Here is a 19,684-nt window from a genome sequence, read left to right as displayed (position 1 = left end):
GAAATTCAGTAAATATGGTTCTTCTTTCTCCCTTCAAAGACTGAAAGACTATTCTGGTTAACAAATACTGGAATGGAACCAAATTCAATTCCTGTCCAGTAATTTTCTATTTCTGCATTTTTCAATATTTCTCTTTAACCCTCACTTTCACACTCTCTTACCACAGCACACCTAGCAGCATGCACACCCATATACCCACCAATTGGCATACAGGAGATGCTCAGTAAATAGTTGCTAAACAAATAAATGATTATTCAACCCTTCACTTCAATGTACTTTGTCCACCCAGTGGTATCTTTAGATATTTTAAGACAGATTTAGCAAAGTGGACAACTCATGATCCAGACAATTTTTCTCTTTCCGTGTAAAAATTCCATTTATATAAAAATAACAGAGCAGGACTGCAACCAGCTGTCACATCATGTCGACATGTGCAAGCACACGGCCCTGTGTGATGAGCATAGTTCTTGAGTTGTGCCATGTTACACTCTGTCAAATGGAATATGCTAGGAAAAGAAGTGTTAGCCCACAACTTTAAAGTTACAAGTAGGTATTTTGCAGATAGAAAAATAAGGGATGTGAAAGATATGTCCTTTAAAACACATCTTTGCTTTCAAAGTTTTAACCTAAGATAGGACTGATCTTGGTCTAAACCATTATAACAGAAGAAACTTTAGGATGTTTCTCATCTTCTCGATCCTCTTCCATTGTTTCTATTGTCTTGGGCAATAAATTTCAGTATTTGATCAAATAATGGCAGATTCCATGCTATCCCATTCAGGTATCCCCAGTTTATCTATAATGATTTTCCTCTTGTCAGCTCATTTCTTAAACCTTTGCTGAATCTGGTTTCAGTGGTACTATAAACAATCATCATTGCATTGTAAAACTGGAAACTCTCCACTAAAATAGTGTTTTGATCCAGGTTGCCATAGTAATAAGTGTATGCTCCCCTCTTTGGAGGCCTTGTTATATGAAGTATCTGTGATTTGCTCAGAATGGCCCCAGTTCATCTGTCAAAATGGGTTTTTCCTTTTTTAAAATAATGATCTAGAAAATCCCACGGCGGCCACAAATATTTTACAACCATAACGAGGAGCATTGGAGTAGTCAAGCTTTATAAATCTATGCCATTATTACATTAGAATAAATCATGTTTCTTAGGTATATTACATAGGCCTGTGTAAGCCTAATTTGAGGTTTACTATTCAACAAGGGTGCGGTTGTTTATAATGAAAAGAGAATTATTAAGTGTGACTTCAAAAATGCATCATATGTCAGTTCATGTAGAGAGACCCTGGAGCAAAAAAATGGAAATTACTTCTTATTTCTATCAAAATACTGCAAATAGCTATTCAGGTTCAAACTTAGTTACAATTAGAATGTGATGAGCAATGATTTTTTATAACAGCATGAAATTGTACATTCCATTCACGTTTGGGTTCAAATTATTCATTGGTAGGAGGGAGGAAAAAAATGAGAAATCTGGCAAATTTATCAATGTCACCATGAAAAAAAAATATGATGGTACATTATTTGAAATAAAAATGTTCCAGTCAGTTACAGTAATTTGATACAAGAACTATGGTACTTTTTTCCTGCAGGAACGAGAGTAAACAAACACTATATCAACAAACCAGCAATAGAATCCACAAAAAGGTGTAAGATCATTTTTCATCTAAGACAAATGGTTAAGTTGGTTACTTTCTGTAAGTCACTACCAGCTACAGGATTATTTTATGTAATTCACTGCTGGCTACTGCCTCATAATATCTGATGTGGGAATATTAAAAACATCAGTGGGCGAAAGAACAGGAAGAATCCATCTGTATTCAATGAATTCTAATTAAAAAGTAATTACAGCACAATAAGGTAGCTGCCAACTTTATTCCCTCTTCCTGACCACAAACCACACACACAGAGTATTAGTCTTCTGCTATTTGTATCCTGCTAAACAAGCAGAAAGTCAGCCAGGAACCAGACACACATTTCCTTGCATTTTTCAGGTGACTTAGTTTTAAACAACTGCAGCCCCAGAAGACGTTCAGGGGCAGAGGTGGTGCACATCTTCTGTTATAATTGACCTGGGCTTTGAGATTTCTCTGTCATGATGTATCCCAGAATGTTGCATGATGGGAAGACCCTTGTTATTCCTCCACCAGCCGAGCCAAACGGACAAGATCAAGTAGGCCTGGGACTTGGGAAAAAAGGGAAGAAATATTGACAGATAAGTAACCACTCCAGGAAATGACAGGCAGCTGGAGCAGTGGCGGGACTCTCAGGATTCAGATGTAATCCTTTAACCTCATGCTCAAACTCTGTAATCTTTCAATGAGATGGAAGAGAGGAAGGAAAAAAGCAAATTGCTTAATCAAAGCCCTTAATATGTGACCAGGATTAGTAACTAAGTCGGAATGACAACCTGCAGTTATAAAAAGGCTTCATAAAATAGACTCAGTACTAATGAAGTTGTGTCTGCAGAGCTGAGAATAAGGAAGGAAAAGGTAACCTGGCATTTCAGTTGGCACAGATGTCTTTCACAACTGTTTTCCTGACTACCACAATTTTTCTTTGGCTGACAAAAGAAAGGCCTATAGCCTGCGCTTCTTCTGCTTGGCAAATCTCCCATTTCACCCACATTCTATAAGATCTTCTTTATCTAATAGACAATATAGCAGGTGTCAGTAGGGTTTCTATCTAAAGAAGAAGAATAGGCTTTGGCGTAAGTCATTTGCTGCTGGGGGCACTAAAAGATGTCGGGGTTCTTCTTCAGAAAAGAAGTGCTAACAGGCTAAAGTGGCCCTTGTCAATTCACATTAAAAATGGAAAAAACTAGCACGCTGGATTTATACAGCATCCTAAGAGGCAACCATCCATGTTATGAGTTTTGTGTTAACCTTCAGAAATGGTGGGAAGTGTGCATCAGTTACCCCATTATATGACAGGGCATTCTTGTTATCACCATGATCATAGTTAAGTAGCAAGAGCATTTTTATTGAAAGCAATGTATTTCAGCCATTTTGCCTTCTTTCTCCCTAATACATTAGCAATGTTCCTTGAAGTAAGCAACTAAAAATACTTTATATCACTTGAACAGGCTGGTCCTGGCCGAACCCTTAGAAGAGTAGGTATATGGGGTCTATAATTGGCCCCCCAATCTATCACTGTATTATGTATTTTCCCAAAATATAGAAGCCTAAAACAATAAATATTTATTATCTTACACTTCTGAGTGTCAGGAATCCGAGACTGGCTTAGCCAGGATGGTTCTGAAACAGGCCTCTCATGATGCTGCGGTAAAGCTGTCAGCCAGTGCTACATCCCTGGAAGGTTTGATTGGGCTGGAAGATCTGTTTCCAAGAAGACTCACTCACATGGCTGTTGGCTAAAGTCCTTAGTTCCTCATCAATAAGACCTCTTTTCAAGGCTCAGGACATGGCAGTTAGTTTTTCCTAGAGCAGGTGATCTAAGAGAAAGAGTTTCCTTTGTAACCTAACTTTGGCAAGGCGTATGATCACATCTTCTGTGTGCTTTCTCACACAGACTGACCCTGGCATAGTGTGGGTGATGACTGCATGAGGAAGTGAACACTAGGAGACAAGACCCATCAGAAGCCAGCTGGAGGCTGGAACAAAAACCTGTACTATGAAATAGGCACAAGGCCTGTGGTTATCGTGGCATAAGCTAGGAGGAATGATGTTGGTGAACTGGTTTTGGGGAAAGAACAATATGTGTGTGTGTGGATGTTTGGCTGGATTCAGAAGGAGCACTGCAATGTCTACACTAAAATCAGGCCAAAAAATTAAGTCTGATTTTTTATAGAGAGTCTGTAGAACAAAGCTGAGGGCCGTTTTCAAGCTACACTTTGGACATGAACAGTGTTGATTCTGCACCCATATAATCAAGTGTTATTCAGAGTGGGAAAGACTTTTACCCCACTTGGAAGAGTGGAGGACCATGGAGCAGCAACACATGGCTGCAGTGCCCTCTGTGTCCACCAGGGAGTCAGAGAGGAGGTTCCCGCAAAGGGTTGGGGCAGCCATGGTGAAGAGATGCTCCTTCAAAAGGTCTACAGAGTGGAGAGAGGTAGAAGACCATGGGCAGTGGGACTCCCCTTAGAGAATAAAAATATTTGGAAGGTCAAAGTGCTGCCGTTATGTAGATGGACACTAATAAATCAGTGAAGTTCATCAACCGTTATGTGTTCTTATTTGAATTTTCAGTACAGATACGCAGTACACACTCTGGATAGGCTAAGGTAACTTAAATGTTACAGACCTTGTCCCATCAAAGACTCCCAGGCCACACATGCAGCAACAATTGAGCATACACTCTGGGTTCACTGAATCCTTTTCTGTTCACCTCTTGTTTTGTCTTGGGATCCCCCCTTTCTAATCCCTAGAGCAGACTTAGTATATTCCCCATCCAGGTAGAGCATCTTCTCAGACATCCTGGAGCATTTTCTTTGAATTGCCTATTTGTGAGCTGCATGAATAGGTCACTAATGGAGGAACCATATTCCATTCTTTTTTGTATCTCCAATACCTAGTAAGCATCTGGCATATAGGAGGCCCTTACTAAATGTTTAAATCTACTTAAATTATGGCTCTACTCCTAACTTGTCATATATCTCCTTCAATGCCAAAGCATAGTCTTAACTTTGAGGATATTCTTACAGATGTCCTAACTATGGACTGACAAAGATGTCATTCATTTCTCCATTTTTCAGTTTGAATACCCAGTATAGGCCAGATATAGACTAGGTGCTGGTTCTGCAGTGATGGGTTCTGGCCCCTTGAACCCAGAGTCTAGTTTATCAAATAAGTATAAATACTTATTTATAGTATTTATAATATATATATACATATATATATGTATATATATATTATATATATATAAATATATATATAATATATATATACACATATATATTATATAGAAGAGTGGAAGAACTCTGTGAGACCTTCAACAAAGACAAAGAAAGCATTTTTTTAAAAAAATCATAGTTGAATAATATAATAACTAAAATGAAAAATACAATAGAGAGAATCAACAGATTAGAAGATGCAGAAAAACAGATCAGTGATCTGGAAGACAGGATAATGGATAGCACTGAAGCTGAATAGCAAAAAAAGAAAAAAAAAAGTGAGGGTAGGCTAAAAAATGTCTTGGTCAACATCAAGCACAAACATTCTCTTTATATGGGTCCAAGAAGGAGAACAGAGCAATGGCCAGAAAACTTCCCTAACATAGGGAGGGAAATAGACGTCCAGGTTCAGGAAGCACAGAGTTCCAAACAAGATAAACCCAAGGAGAGCCACACCAAGACACATAATAATTAAAATGTCAAAGATAAAGACACATAATTTTAACAGCTAGCAACAGAAAATAAAGTAGTTAATACAAAGGAAATTCCCTAAGGCTATTAGCTGATTTTTCAGCAGAAAATTTTCAAGCTAGAAGCAGGATATATTTGAAGTGCTGAAAGGAAAAAAAACGTGTAACAGACAATACTCTACCTAGCAAGGTTATCATTCAGAATTTAAGAAGAGAGAGTTTCCCAAACAGAAGTTAATCACCACTAAACCAGCCTTACAAGAAACATTAAAAGGACTTATTTTAATACAAAAAAAGAAAGCCATAATTAGATGTAAGAAAATTAATTATGAATAAAAAGATGTAAAATATGACAACATATACAAACAACATGGAGGAAGGAGTAGTCTTTGTTTTAGAATATGTTGGATCTTAAATAATCATCAACTTAATATAGATTGCTATATACTTAGGATGTTGTATATGAACTTTATGGTAACCACAAACCCAAAACCTATAATAGATACAGAATAAAGAAAGCCAAAGTTAACACTAGAGAAAGTCATCAATCATGAAGGAACGGAGAACTACAAAAACAACTAGAAAACAGTTAACAAAATGGGAAGAAGTATATACCTATCAACAATTACTTTAAATGTAAATGATCTAAATGCTCCAATCAAAAGACACAGGTATGGGAATGTATAAAAAAACATGATCCATCTATATTTTGCCAGCAAGAGATTCACTTCTACCTATATACATATGTAGACTAAAAGTCAAGGAATGGAAAAAGATACTCCATGCAAATCAATGTGGAAAAAAAAGCCAGGGGTGCAATGCTTATAACAAAGACTATATATAGCAAGAGACCAAGAAGGGCATTACATAAATATAATTGTAAATGTCTATACACCCAACATGAGAGCACCTAAATCCATAAAGCAAATATTAACAGACATAAAGGGAGAAATTGACAGTAATAAAATAAGAGTAGGAAACTTTAATACCCCACTTACAACAATGGATAGATCTCCCAAACATAAAATTAATAAGGAAACAGTGGCTTGGAATAACACATTAAACCAGATGGACTTAACACACATATACAGAATATTCCATCCAAAAACATTCTTTTCAAATGCATATGGAATGTTCTCCAGGATAGGTCATGTTAGGTCACAAACCAAGTATCAATAAATTAATTAAGAAGACTTAAATCCTATCATGCATCTTCTCAGACCACAACAGTATGAAACTAGAAATCAGTTCCAAGAAAAAAACTGGAAAAAAACACACAAATGTGTTTTGTAGAATGTAAATAACATGATACTAAACAACTGAAGGATCAACCAAGAAATGAAAGGAGAAATAAAAAAAATACATGGAGACAAATCAAAATGGAAACACAACAGTCCAAAATCTTTGCGACACAGTGAAAGCAGTTATAACAGGGAAATACATAATGATATAGGCCTACCTCAGGAAACAAGCAAGAGTTCAGATAAACAATATAATTTCACACATAAAGGAACTAGAAAAAGAAGAAAGAACAAAGCCCAAAAGGAGTAAAAGGAAGGAAATAATAAGATCAGAGCCAATATAAAAGGCATACAGTCTTAATAAAACCAGGAGCCGGTTCTTTGAAAATATAAATAAAAATTGCCAAACTTTTAGCCAAATTCATCAAGAAGAGAGAGAACCCAAATAAATCAGAAATAACAGAAGAGAAGTAACAACTGACACCACAGAAATACAAAGGAATGTAAGAGAATACTATGAAAAATCACATGCCAACAGATTGGACAACCTAGAAGAAATGGATAAATTCCTTGAAGTATATAACCTTGCAAAACAGAATAAGGAAGAAATAGCAAATCTAAACAGAGAAGTTATTAGTAATTAAATGAATTGGTAATCAAAAAAATCTACCAAAATAAATAAATAAAAGTCCAGGTGAATTCTACCAAATACATGAAAAAGAGTTAATACCTATTTTCCTCAAACTATTCCAAAGTATAAAAGGAAGAAAAGCCTCCAAATACATTCTATGAAGCCAACATTATTCTGATACCAAAACCAAAGACACCACACACACAAAAAAGAAAATTATATGCCAATAACCTTGATCAACATAGATGCAAAGTCCTCAACAAATCATTATCAGGCTGATTAGACAACATATTAAAAGGATCATTCACCACAATCAAGTGAGATTTATTCTGAGGATACAAGGATAGTTCAATATTCCCAAATCAATCAATAGGATACACAACATTAATGAAATAAAAGATAAAAATCATATCTAAGTAGATGCAGAAAAAGCATGTGACACAACTTAGCATCCATTCATGATAAACAAAGTAGGTTTAGAGGAAACATACCTCTCAACATATTAAAGCCATATATGAAAAATCCACAGCTAACATCGTACTCAATGGTAAAAAACTGAGAGCTTTTCCCCTAAGGTCAGGTACAAAACAAGGATGTCCAGTATCACCACTTTCATTCAACAAAATACTGGAAGTCTTAGCCATAGCAATCAGATAAGAAAAAGAAATAAAAGGCATCCAAATTGGCAGGGAAGAAGCAAAACTTTCACTGTTTGCACATGACATACTATATATAGAAAACCCTAAGGACTCCACCAAAAAGCTATTAAAAGTAATAAAGTCAGTAACATTGCAAGATACAAAGTTAATACCCAGAAATTGGTTGTATTTGTATACACAAAGTAGTAGAAAGAGAAATTTTAAAAAAATTCACCTATATCAAAAAAAACAAAATACCTAGGAATAAACTTAACCAAGGAAGTAAAAGACCTGCGCTCTGAAAACTCTAATACATTGATAATATATATTTCATGCTCATAGATCGGGAGAATATTAAAATGCCCACACTACCCAAAGCAATCTACATATTTAATGTAATCCCTATCAAAATAACATTTTCCACAGAATTAAACAAATACTACTAAAATGTGTATGGAACCACAAAAGACCCCAAATACCCAAAGTAATCTTGAAAAAAAACAAAGTTGGAGGCATCACAATCCCAGATTTCAAGGTATACTACAAAGCTGCAGTAATCAAAACAGTATGGTTCTGGCACATAAACAGACACATAAATCAACAGAACAAAGAACCTGAAATATAAACCTATGCTTTTATGGTCAATTAATCCATGACAAAGGAGGCAAGAATATACTATGAGGAAAAGACAGTCTCCTCAATAAATGGTGTTGGGAAACTGGAAAGCTATGTGCAAAAGAATGAAACTGGACCACTTTCTTATACCATACACAAAAATGAACCCAAAATAGATTAAAGACCGAAATGTGAGACCGGAAACTAAAACTCCTACAAGAAAGCACAGTAATTTCTACAGCGAATGTCAAACATGTCTCTAGAAATGTCTCCTAAGACAAGTGAAACAAAAACAAACTATTGGGACTACACCAGCATAAAAAGCTTTTGCACAGTGAAGGAAGCTGTCAGCAAAACAAAAAAGGAACCTAGTGAATGGGAGAAGATATTTGCAAATGATATATCTGATAAGGGGTTAATATCCAAAATATATAAAGAATAATCATAATCATAATCATAATTTGATCAAAATAATGGGCAGAAGACCTGAATATTTTTTCAAAGAATACATAGGGATGACCAACAGACATATGAAAAGCTCAATATTTCTAATCATCAGGGAAATGAAAATCAAAACCACAATGAGGTATATCGTCTTATACCTGTCAGAATGGCTAGAATAAAAAAGACCAGAAATAACAAGGGTTGGCAAGGATGTAGAGAAAATGGAACCATCATGCATTGTTAGTGGGAATGTAAATTGGTACTGCCACTATGGAAAACAGTATGGAGGTTTCTCCAAAAATGAGAAATACCTTATGATTCCACTACTGTGTATTTATCTGAAGAAAATGAAAACACTAATCCTGAAGATACATGCACCCCTATGTTTATTGTAGCATTATTTACAATAGACAAGATATGGAACCAACCCAAGTGTTATGAATGGATAAGGAAGATGTGTGTATATATATATATATATAAAGCAAAACTTTATATATATATATATATATATATATATATATATATATATATATATATATAGACCATATATATAAAATAGACCATCAGTCATAAAAAAGAATGAGATCTTGCCATTTGCAGCAACACAGATGGATCTAGAGAGTGTTATGCTTAGTGAAATACACCAGAAAAATAAAAATATATGATTTAACTTATATGTGGCATCTAAAAAACAGAACAAATGATTAAAGAAAAAGCAGAATGAGACTGTTATAGAGAACTGATGGTTATGGAGGATGGGCAACACAGACTTCAAGTTATGGGATGAATAGGTCATGGGAATAAAAGGTAAAGCATAGGGAATATAGCCAATGTTGTTGTAATACTGTTGTATGGTGATATGGTAGCTACACTTATGGTGAGCACAGCATAACATGGAGTCAATCACATTGTTGTGCACCTGAAACTAATGGAACATTGTGCATCAACTATACTCAAATAAAAGAAAAGGAGCCAAAAAAATGTATTTTAAAATATTGAAAAACACAAAGTAAAACATCTAAAATCCTACCACTTGAAGATTAATCAAAGAAAGAAAAAGGCCTCAGCCCTTCTAGTTCTGCCCTCCATTGTTCATAGCTTGGCTAAATTCATCAAAAGGTAAAGGCAACTGAAAATATTAATGAGTTAATAATGAAAAGGAATAGGTGACATGGCGTTGGTTGACATATTTGTGTGTATGCGTATTTCTTCTGTCATAAATACACAGAGAGGTACAATTTTAAAGTTGACGGATTTAAATCATGACTTAAACTGCATGTGACCCAACATTAAAAATGGAAACTGGCTTTCAAAATAAAACTTCATTTTCTGATTTTGTTCTTCCGTTTCTTCTTTCACCTAAAGGCTAAATACAGTTGAGGGTTTTCGAATTTGGGGATTGTCTTCCATGCATTTTTGGCTTCAAGGTAAAACAAGATAGGGTATGCCTGGAAGTGAGTGCCTACTTGTGGAGAGGTGGCAATAGAAAATTCACCCCCAGGATTCATGAATAATCTCCAAGAGTGCTCTCAGAGCAGTTACTTGCTATTTCTTCCCATAAACCCCTTCCTCCTCCTGTCTTCCTCATTTCAGGAAATGGCACCTTCCATGCAGGTGCACAGTCCAAGAACATAGGAGTCATCCTTGATTTCTCTCTTTTCCCCCCATACTCTCCACATCCAGCCCATTAGCAAGTCCTTAGGATGCTGCCTCCACTACCACTATCCTTATATACTGCCAGAGATACTGTAATAGTCCCCCTGCTTCCTCTTATTAGCTATAATTCTTTTACACATAGCACCTAGAGTGGCTTATTTATTAAATATGAATCCAATATCGTCATTCCTCTGCTTAAAACCCTCCAATGGCTTCCCATCACATTAAGCAAATACTCCAACCTCCTTACTCTGGCTACAAAACCCTCGCTGACCAACCCTGACTACCTCTTCTATACCCTCCTCTTGCCCTCTCCCAGCCACTCTGGACTTTGGTCTGGTCCTCACCAGACCCACCTGCTAGTGCCCACCTGGGAGCTTCTGCATGAATGGCACCCTCTGCCTCAGTTTCCTTCACACTCACTGCATGTCTGTGTCCTCCTTTTGATTCACAGCTTAGCTTATGTATCACTTCACAGAGAATTTCCCTTGACAGCCTCATCTAAAGTCTTTACTCTGCATTCCCTCACCTTATTTTGATTCCCTGTGTAGCTCTTATATACTGATTTCTTTCATTTCCTCTCTCTCTTCATTTCTTGTCTGTAACCCCCACCAGAATGCAAGATTCCCTTGTCAACCCCTGAATCTTCAGCTTCTAGAAAAAAAAAGCCATACACAGTCAATGTCCAATACATATTTGTTGAAGAAATGAGAGTGTGAATGATTAGTGTACCAGATAGGGCACATCTACTACATTGACTTTTGCTTGTACCCAAACCCTCCTGGTCCTGACTGGATAATGTTAGGCTTTGCATGTCGTGGTAACGAGCCCAGCTCTGAGGTCTTGGAGCCACTGAATAAAAAGCCTAACTCTCGGGGCAGATTTGTGAACATGTGTGAAATCAAGCATGAAAAAGAAACCAAGACTTTCTTACATGGGTCTAATTTGTAAAGATAACTGCTAAGAAACTAGAATAGGTTGGAAGGAAACATCAGGATCAGACAATTCCCCATTTGCTCTCAACACCATTAGCTCTCTGTCTGTTAAAATGCCATCACTGATAGAGGCAGCCAGAGCCAGAAAATTCGGGCTCAACTTTTATAAATTAACACTGTGAGTGCCCTGTGTTCTTGTGGTGGTTATGAACTGTACTGGTATTGGCCAAATTTGGTAACAAATTTGATGACAGGTGAGAGGGATGAATGAACCCTCCTTTGTTACTGAAGTCACTGTCCTGAACAAAACTCCAATATGATTCCTATTGAGTCAAATATTTTAGTCAGCAGGTTATTAAGTACCTACCATGTTGCAACCGTTTTCCTAGGCATTTGGACAAAAATATCATTTGATTCTCACCCTATCCCCATAAGTTTACCCATTCTACAGATGCACTGACTTCATCCCAGAGTGGTCAAGTCACTTCTCAAGGTCACATGGAAGTTGGGACCCTGGAGTTGGATGGGGTTGGAACCTGGACTTAGCTATTAAGCTCTCACTTCCCTTGCTTGCCCCAACCTTCTGGTCATAATTTGACATGTTGTTTAGACCTGCCAGTAGGATTATAATTCTTGATGTAAACTACTCATTTTGCATTATGATGCGGACAGCAACTTCTAGAGCATCCAGTCATTGGAGAGCAGCCTCGAGAGACCAATTACCTCTAGGGACAATGATGTTTAAGAATTTTTGGATACACAAAACTGAAGACCATATTTCATGAACACCCTGCAAGGGAGCCCCAGGTGCTCGGCTCTAGTGGCTTCCCACTCTCCTGAAGTGACATTATTTTTGTACCTGCACTGTAGGTTTCATTGCAGGGGGAAGGCGGTGGTATGGGCAGATTAGCAGTCAGTGAATGTGTGCTCATGTGGAGTAAACTTCACTCATATTTCCCATGTAAATCAGTCTCACAGTTAAAAACAAAACAAAAAAAAAGATGAGGGATTTTAGTGAATATTTTAAAAAATAATGCTTTCAGGGTTGCCTGGGTGGCTCAGTTGGTTAAGCATCCAACTTCGGCTCACGTCATGAGCTCATGGTTAGTGGGTTTGTGCCCCACATCAGGCTCCGTGCTGACAGCTCAGAGGCTGGAGCCTGCTTCAGATTCTGTGTCCCTCTCTCTCTCCCCCTCCTCCACTCATGCTGCTCTCAAAAATAAACGGACATTTAAAAAGCTTTTTAAATAAAGCTTTCAAAATGCTATTTTCAGCCTCTCTCTTGTGAGACTGAAGTAGTGCCATTTCACACGGGTGACGGCAGTGGTGGGGAAGGTGCAGAGAGAGCCCTGTGACTTAGGCAGCTGGCACTGTGATAGGAACAATGGACAAGAGACTGAGATGATCAAGCATTGATCAGGCTCCACCTTCCCCTGGGCCCCCCCACACCCACAGACTCTCCCAGAGAGTTACCGAAGAAAAAGATTTGAGTGTTAAGTCTTTTTAAAGCTATTAATTTTACACTGTATCAACTCCTGTTCTACCTGGCCCTCTGGCAGCTGGCTAAAACTGCATTTTAAAAAGTACACATTCCCCACAACTGCAGAGGAAACCATTTGAAAACAAAGACCTGTCAGCTTACAAACTATAGAGACAACAATCTTCTCTTCACAGTTGCAGAAATACTAATTATCTCACAGGCAGTTTTACGGTTCAAACACTGATAATAAATCATACTTTTAAATAATAGTAACCATGTAGAGAGGATTTTAATGGTAGAAAATATCATTAAATGAGAGAATTTTATTTGAGCACTGCAAAAATGATTAAGACTTTTTTACACGAGTCACCAAGCAATGTATTCACTAAACTATTTTAATAGCAAAAAGACCTTTTACTTTTTTTGCTAAAATTTTCATCATTCATTCACCTAAAATGGCCAAGTTCTATATAGAATTGTTTTAAAAGGTGATTCAGTTCAACAAAAGTATATTAAAGTTACTGTGAGGTACTTAGATACAGTATTTGATAATAATAGCATTTTTTTTCCCCTGGAATTTCATTGGCTCCATCTTCTATTTTTAAAAATACTTTTAGAGTAGGAATCAAGCCATGGATTCTGGTGGCCTCAGAAAGGGGGCCAATTTGACTGTCCGTAGACAGAGTGCAGATACGTGACCCTGAGCTCACCAACATTTCCCTCCAAAAACAAAATGTTCACAGGAACTATATTTGTAAACAGAATCACTTTGAGTTGCTCACAGACTACCACAAAATCTATTTGCTGACCCCTAGCATTTCCCAGAGCATGCAGGAAACACCAAGACAGGACACAGGAAAAATGACCCAAGAAATTACTAAAGACCTTGCTCCTTGTTGGGAGTCCAAGGCCCGGCTCCTTTTGGTCTTCCCCAAGCCAGTTACAGAAATCAAAGAATTATTTTAAACAGAGCCATGCAGAAAGAAAAAATAAGCAAGTTACTGATTGAGTGGAGTGGAAATTAACAATGCAAAATGGTTTTTAAAACTAGTGTGAGGAATAAACCTTAAACAGGGTGTTTCTGTTGCAGACAAACTTGCTTAAGTGTTAGCATTTAAATGCTCACACCTCAGCTTTGAACTTAACACTCCATTAAGGGGCTGAGGGAGCTCACACCTCTGTCTGTGGGGCCTTTCACTCTTGTTACAGCCCAAGGAAGAGAACCAGAGGAGAGAAGGAGGAAAGGGCGGAGCAGCCACAAAGGGAGCAATGGCAAGATTGTCTATGGAAAATGTGAGGATCCTGGTTAATGCCTGCTGTCCTGGTGCAGTTATTAACAGCATCTGCTTTCACTCCCCAGAGTATCCTCCTGATTTGGATAATAAATTGTATGGTCACCCAAATAGGGTATAGAATGTCCAAAACAATAATGGCAAGGCAAAAGTCTTTTATATATGTAAGAAAAATGGAAATTGCAACATTTGTTCCTTGGATGGTGTGCTGTGGTTCAGGCATTTCTGTCATTTTCACATGCTAAGGCTAAGTGTTCCTGACTGCATAGTAGCATCAAAGAGTTAAAGAATCCCACAGGGGGATCCTAGAAGCTATGTGGTTGTCATTTTGCAAATGAGAAACTGAGGCTTAAAAAGATTGACTTGCCTAAGGCCACACTGCCAGTTAATGGAGAAGCTGGGAATAGGATTTCAGTCTTCTAACTGTAAATTATACATTTTCAGTGTATTAAATATTTTTAGGAATGTAAATAGTGTTCTCAAATGAAGGAATACAGTTATGATAAATTATACAGACTCCCTTTTCAAGGTCCCAGGGCTCAGAGATCATCAGTAGGAGGGGTTGGGGGATACGGAGGACCAGCACTAGCTCGGGAGTAGGGGTAGGTTCTGTTGTTCACTAATGATCTCAGCTGAGGAGCAGACCAAGCATTCTCTTGGAAGGAGCAAAAGCCAGGCATCAAATTGGCTTCTGGTTTAGCACTTTAATAGCTGATTGATCCTAGTCAAAGTTACTGAATGTCTTTAAAACTTCCATCTCCTTGGGGCGTCTAGGTGGCTCAGTCGGTTAAGTGTCCGACTTCGGCTCAGGTCATGATCTTCAGGTTTATGGGTTTGAGCCCCACGTCAGGCTCTGTGCTGACAGCTCAGAGCCTGGAGCCTGCTTCAGATTTTCTCTCTCTCAAAAGTAAATAAATTAAAAAATTTGTGAAGGTAAAATAAGACTGTATATGAAAGTGTGAGGCCAATGCCTGGCCCACAGTTACACATTTAGAAATGTTCACTATCGTCTTTCTCCATCCTCTCCATCATCATCATCATGATCAGCAACAGCAACGCTTTCCCTTCTCCACTCCTAGCCTGGTATGCTTTGAACAGTCAGCTGATTGCAGAATTCAGCTCACCTCTTTTCTCTTTTGGAAAGCTCTTCCTTAACTTCATCTAGTTCCACAGAGACAGAAATTGTTGCTTTTTAACAGATCAGGACACAGGCTAATATTAAATCATTTGTTCATGATCACACAACCAGTAAGGGGTGGGAGCAGAATTCAAACCTAAGTTCTCTTATCTTTTCCACTTGTCAGTCTCTGGTAAGAAACTGTAGGGTGGAGTGCTGAGATCAAACAGTGAGGAGGTGGAGAGGCAGCTGCGAGCTGGCCCTGCCTAAAGGGTATGTGTGTCAGGAAGGTGACATGAGGCCAACCACTCTCCTGTACCATTCTACAAGTGTTACCCTCATACAATCAAGATTTTTTTTTCTCGGCATAATCAAAGGATATGAGCTTAAAATCTGGAGAAACAGAAGAGATGCTATTTGTCTCCCCAACAGAAAACCTCTGAATAAGACCCAGAAAAGAAAGTCAAGATGAGACAGAAGCACCAGGGCCCCTGAGATAAGTCTGTACACTGAGACATGACCCAACCAAGTAAGAAGACACAGGCACTAAGGAGATGCTGGGCACTCTGTGCATTTCAGACCCTTCAGTCACGTGGAAACCAATGCAGGAACTCAATTTCTCTGTGGTTCATGCTTCCTTGTCCCTTCTTGGGATATTCGGCACTAATTTGGTCACCATTAGGACCCTTCCTGTGAAATGATCCTTTGTATCATCACAATTAGTAGATTTGGAGTGATTTCCAATCACACAATTAGGACTTCCAGTAAGGAGCAGAGAAATTCTACTTATAAAAGCTAATTAGTAAGACACAAGCCAAACAGAGGCCAAACAGAGATCCTTCTCTATTCACACACCTCAGAACACTCACAATGAATAGACCAAGGGTCCTCACATTTCCTGGGACTTCCCAGGGGTTCTCTGGTTATGTCTCCGTGTGACTAGACAGTAACTTCCAACAGTTTGGCAATTGAAGTACATGTTTTGGAGCCAAACAAACCTGAGGTTGAATTTTGTCCCTACCCCTTCCACCTTGGGATGACAGGTCGCTAAGCCATCATTTTGTACATGTAAAGTGGTGGTGATAATTCTAAGCTTGTAATGTATGCAATATACTTAGCTCTGTCTTGGCACATAATCAATGCCCAGTAAATGGCTGCCATCCTCTTCTGCTTACATTCTTGCTGAGAAGTCTTCCAGCTTTGGTAGAAGGACACACCTCCCCATGACTCTCCTACCCCCTTCAGTCACTTCCCTCTTTGGGGTGTATCTGGCTCACCTGTGGCTTTAGGATTAGGTGAACACATAAGGTAACATTCTCTTCCTACTTGTTTGAGGGTCCTTTCCTTGACTATGCCCTGATTATTAATTGTATCAGGTAACTCATGAAAACTATTCATCAAATCTTCAGATTACACCAAGCCAGGCTAAATGGCAAACACATTTAAGTAAAGACTTTGAGCCAAAAACTCCATAGGTTTTCAAAATTAATATAATCTAAAATAGTAGAACATGATCGAGACAAGTATAAGGTCCTTCATTTGAGTCCAAACAAATCCCAGATGCATGAAGATCAGCTGAGGAAAACAAACAAAACAATCTTAGACTTTTTTAAAAAAGTTTATTTATTTTGAGAGAGATAGGAAGGGAGGGGCAGAGAGAGAGGGATAGAGAGAGATCCCAAGCAGGCTCTACACTGTCAGTGCAGAGCCCGATGCGGGGCTTGAACTCACAAACTGTTAGATCATGACCTGTGTTGAAATCAAGAGTTGGACACTTAACCGACTGAGCCACCCAGATGCCCCTACAACCTTAGACTTCTTATTTGAAATTAACCTTAATTTAGTTCATACTGTAATGTTGCTACCAAAAGAATAGATGTAAATTTGCCTAACATATATGGCTTGTAGCCTAGAATGAGGGCCATGGTCCATTCAGTGTTGCTTCATTGGCAAAACCACCAGATCTGGTACAAGGTGACAGATTTCAGCATTTTATCCTCATTTCATGAATAAAAAGATGTAGTAAATTCTGTAACACTAGGGTTGTTCAGGTCTCAGCTAAATGAAGACTTGATTGGGGCATTCACTGCTAAGGAAACTCAAGTATCAGATGGATGTTTAGATCAGATGCCTTTAAGGTCCCTTTCAACCAGAAGGCATGATTCTGGTAATTTGCTGTCTCTTAAGGCCAAGAACCTTCTTATCAGAACACACATTTGATCCCTTTTTAATTTCTCCAGGAAGTGAGCAAATAGATAAAAAGAGTCCAAGGTCACAGATTTAGGTTTCTTTGTTAGAGTAACAAGCTTCCCTGGGTCTGACTAGTCTCATTACCCCCAAGTTCAGTTCTTTCTCAAAGAAAATTGTTTTCCAAAAGGAGGTGCTTTCTAGACCCTGCAGACATCTTAGTCATTTCCTCCTCTGGGCCTGTGTTCAGCTGCCCCTGTCCTTCTGAACACTCCAGCACCCTCTCAGTACCAGTCCATCATCTCTTTCAAAACCTGGCTTCATGCTGGCCTCCTCTAAGAGAACTTCCTGGTTTCCTATATTCTTCTAAGCTTCTCAAGGACTCTCTCTGTAGTACACCCACACTTGCTTACATATCGCCTATGAATCATTCTCCAGTTGTTTTATGTTTCTGTGACTCTCCAACTGAACTCTAAACTCCTAAAGGGCAGTGAACTTCTGTCAATGGAGATAAAAAGGAGAAGAGCTCTGGATTTTCCTAATGATCACAAAACACTGGGCACAAAGCAACCACTGGGGGCCTAAGACCCATCAAACAGCAGTGAAATTCCACTAGGATTAAGGTTAGATGGGGCAATCCAAGTTTCAGAAGATCAGAGACATTCACATTCTGTTCTGAGTAGTTCAACAGTCCTTCCAAATCACCAGGACTGCAGACATAAAAGTTTCATCTAGCCACTAGCTCTAGCTGAACATATCACAGGTTACTTAAAGTGCAATTTATTTTTAATAGAAAAATTGATTCTGGAATGAAACATGAAGTAGTCCTTTTTTTTTTTTTTTTTTGTAGTAGACTAACCTTTTAAAGAATAGCATTCTTGCCCTAGAGAGGGGCATAAAAGTTTAAAAGGTTATTTTCCACATTACACATAACCCGCATGCTCACCTTTCCTATCTCTTTGCTGGATCTGTGCTCGGGGTGCCTGTGGTGCTAACTCCCTGAAAATATCGGCTCCATTAATACATGATTTACTTCTCTTTACTTGGTGAAGTACAGAGCCTATCTTTCAAAGGAATTTCAAGTTTTTGTAATTCATTACCTACTCCATGAAACATGATGACATGGAATTTTCCCTTCAAAACTAGAATGAGCACAGTAAGTTCACTGCTGAAGAGAGGTCTCTCCTGACCTACCCAGAGGAGTTGGTTGCTCCCTGATGAGAGTTCCTATGGCATTTTTAACTTCTTACTCTCCCTAAAATTATCATGGCTGATCATAAGTATTTTTTTACATGTCTGTCTCATCTACTGCAACTACCAGTTCCAAGAGAACAAAAATTCTGTCCTAGCCATCTATTTGTAACCTCATATTGTGGGTGCTGTGGTGTGCCATCCAGTTCCCTCTCACAACAAGGCTCCCATTTCTCTAGCTTTTGGGATTGCTGTCTGCTGTCAGCTCACAGCTGAGTCTCTTTTCTGGAAATGCACACAGCTGAACAAAGCTGCCCTGCTTAAGCATTCTCCTTTATCCAATAACTGGTCAATGTGAACACACAAAGGCCCAGCCTTACTGCCTCAGTTTAGGATAACTCTGAAGGTTTTCCCTGCCCCTGGTCTCTGTGCTATCAGCCAAGTCCTCATTTGCAACTGCATCACAGCTCGAATTCTCTCCAGCAATCCTGCCTACCTCTGCTTTCCTTATTCCCTTATAGATATTCCTGGAAGCCCTCCCCCCAAATTTCTTGCACACAAGTCTCCACCTCAGAGTCTGTTTCCCAGAGAACCACATTTAAAGACACCCAAACCCCAGCAGTGTTCATTGCACAGTAGATATTCCCTTAATAGTTGGTCAGAGAATGAGTGAATGAAGTACACAGGAAATTAACAATAACATTACAATATACGTTATGTAATATACTTTACAACATTTCATTCCCACTGCTCTCTCTGCCCCATCCTGTGTAAGGTCTGATCCTTAACAGTTAATGTAGACAATATTCACTGAGCTTCTGTGTGCTAAGTGCTAGTGAGTCAGAGACAATTCAGTCTCTCCTTGACTATCAGCACCCATGGCTGGAAGGATATTGCCTCACATGCAGCACAGCCAGGTT

The 19,684-nt window shown here is 38.5% G+C and overlaps 1 long non-coding RNA gene across 2 annotated transcripts in view; it reads right to left on the bottom strand.

Annotated features, from left to right (window-relative positions):
* LOC122227963 overlaps positions 1-19,684 on the bottom strand; it is a 100,240-nt gene that overhangs the window by 18,302 nt on the left and 62,254 nt on the right. The window lies entirely within an intron of this gene.

The sequence above is a fragment of the Panthera leo genome, chromosome C1, assembly GCF_018350215.1.
Source record: "Panthera leo isolate Ple1 chromosome C1, P.leo_Ple1_pat1.1, whole genome shotgun sequence".
NCBI classification, from domain to species: domain Eukaryota; kingdom Metazoa; phylum Chordata; class Mammalia; order Carnivora; family Felidae; genus Panthera; species Panthera leo.
The sequence above is the reverse complement of the archived record's forward strand: the minus strand, read 5'-3'. Positions and strand labels throughout refer to the sequence as shown.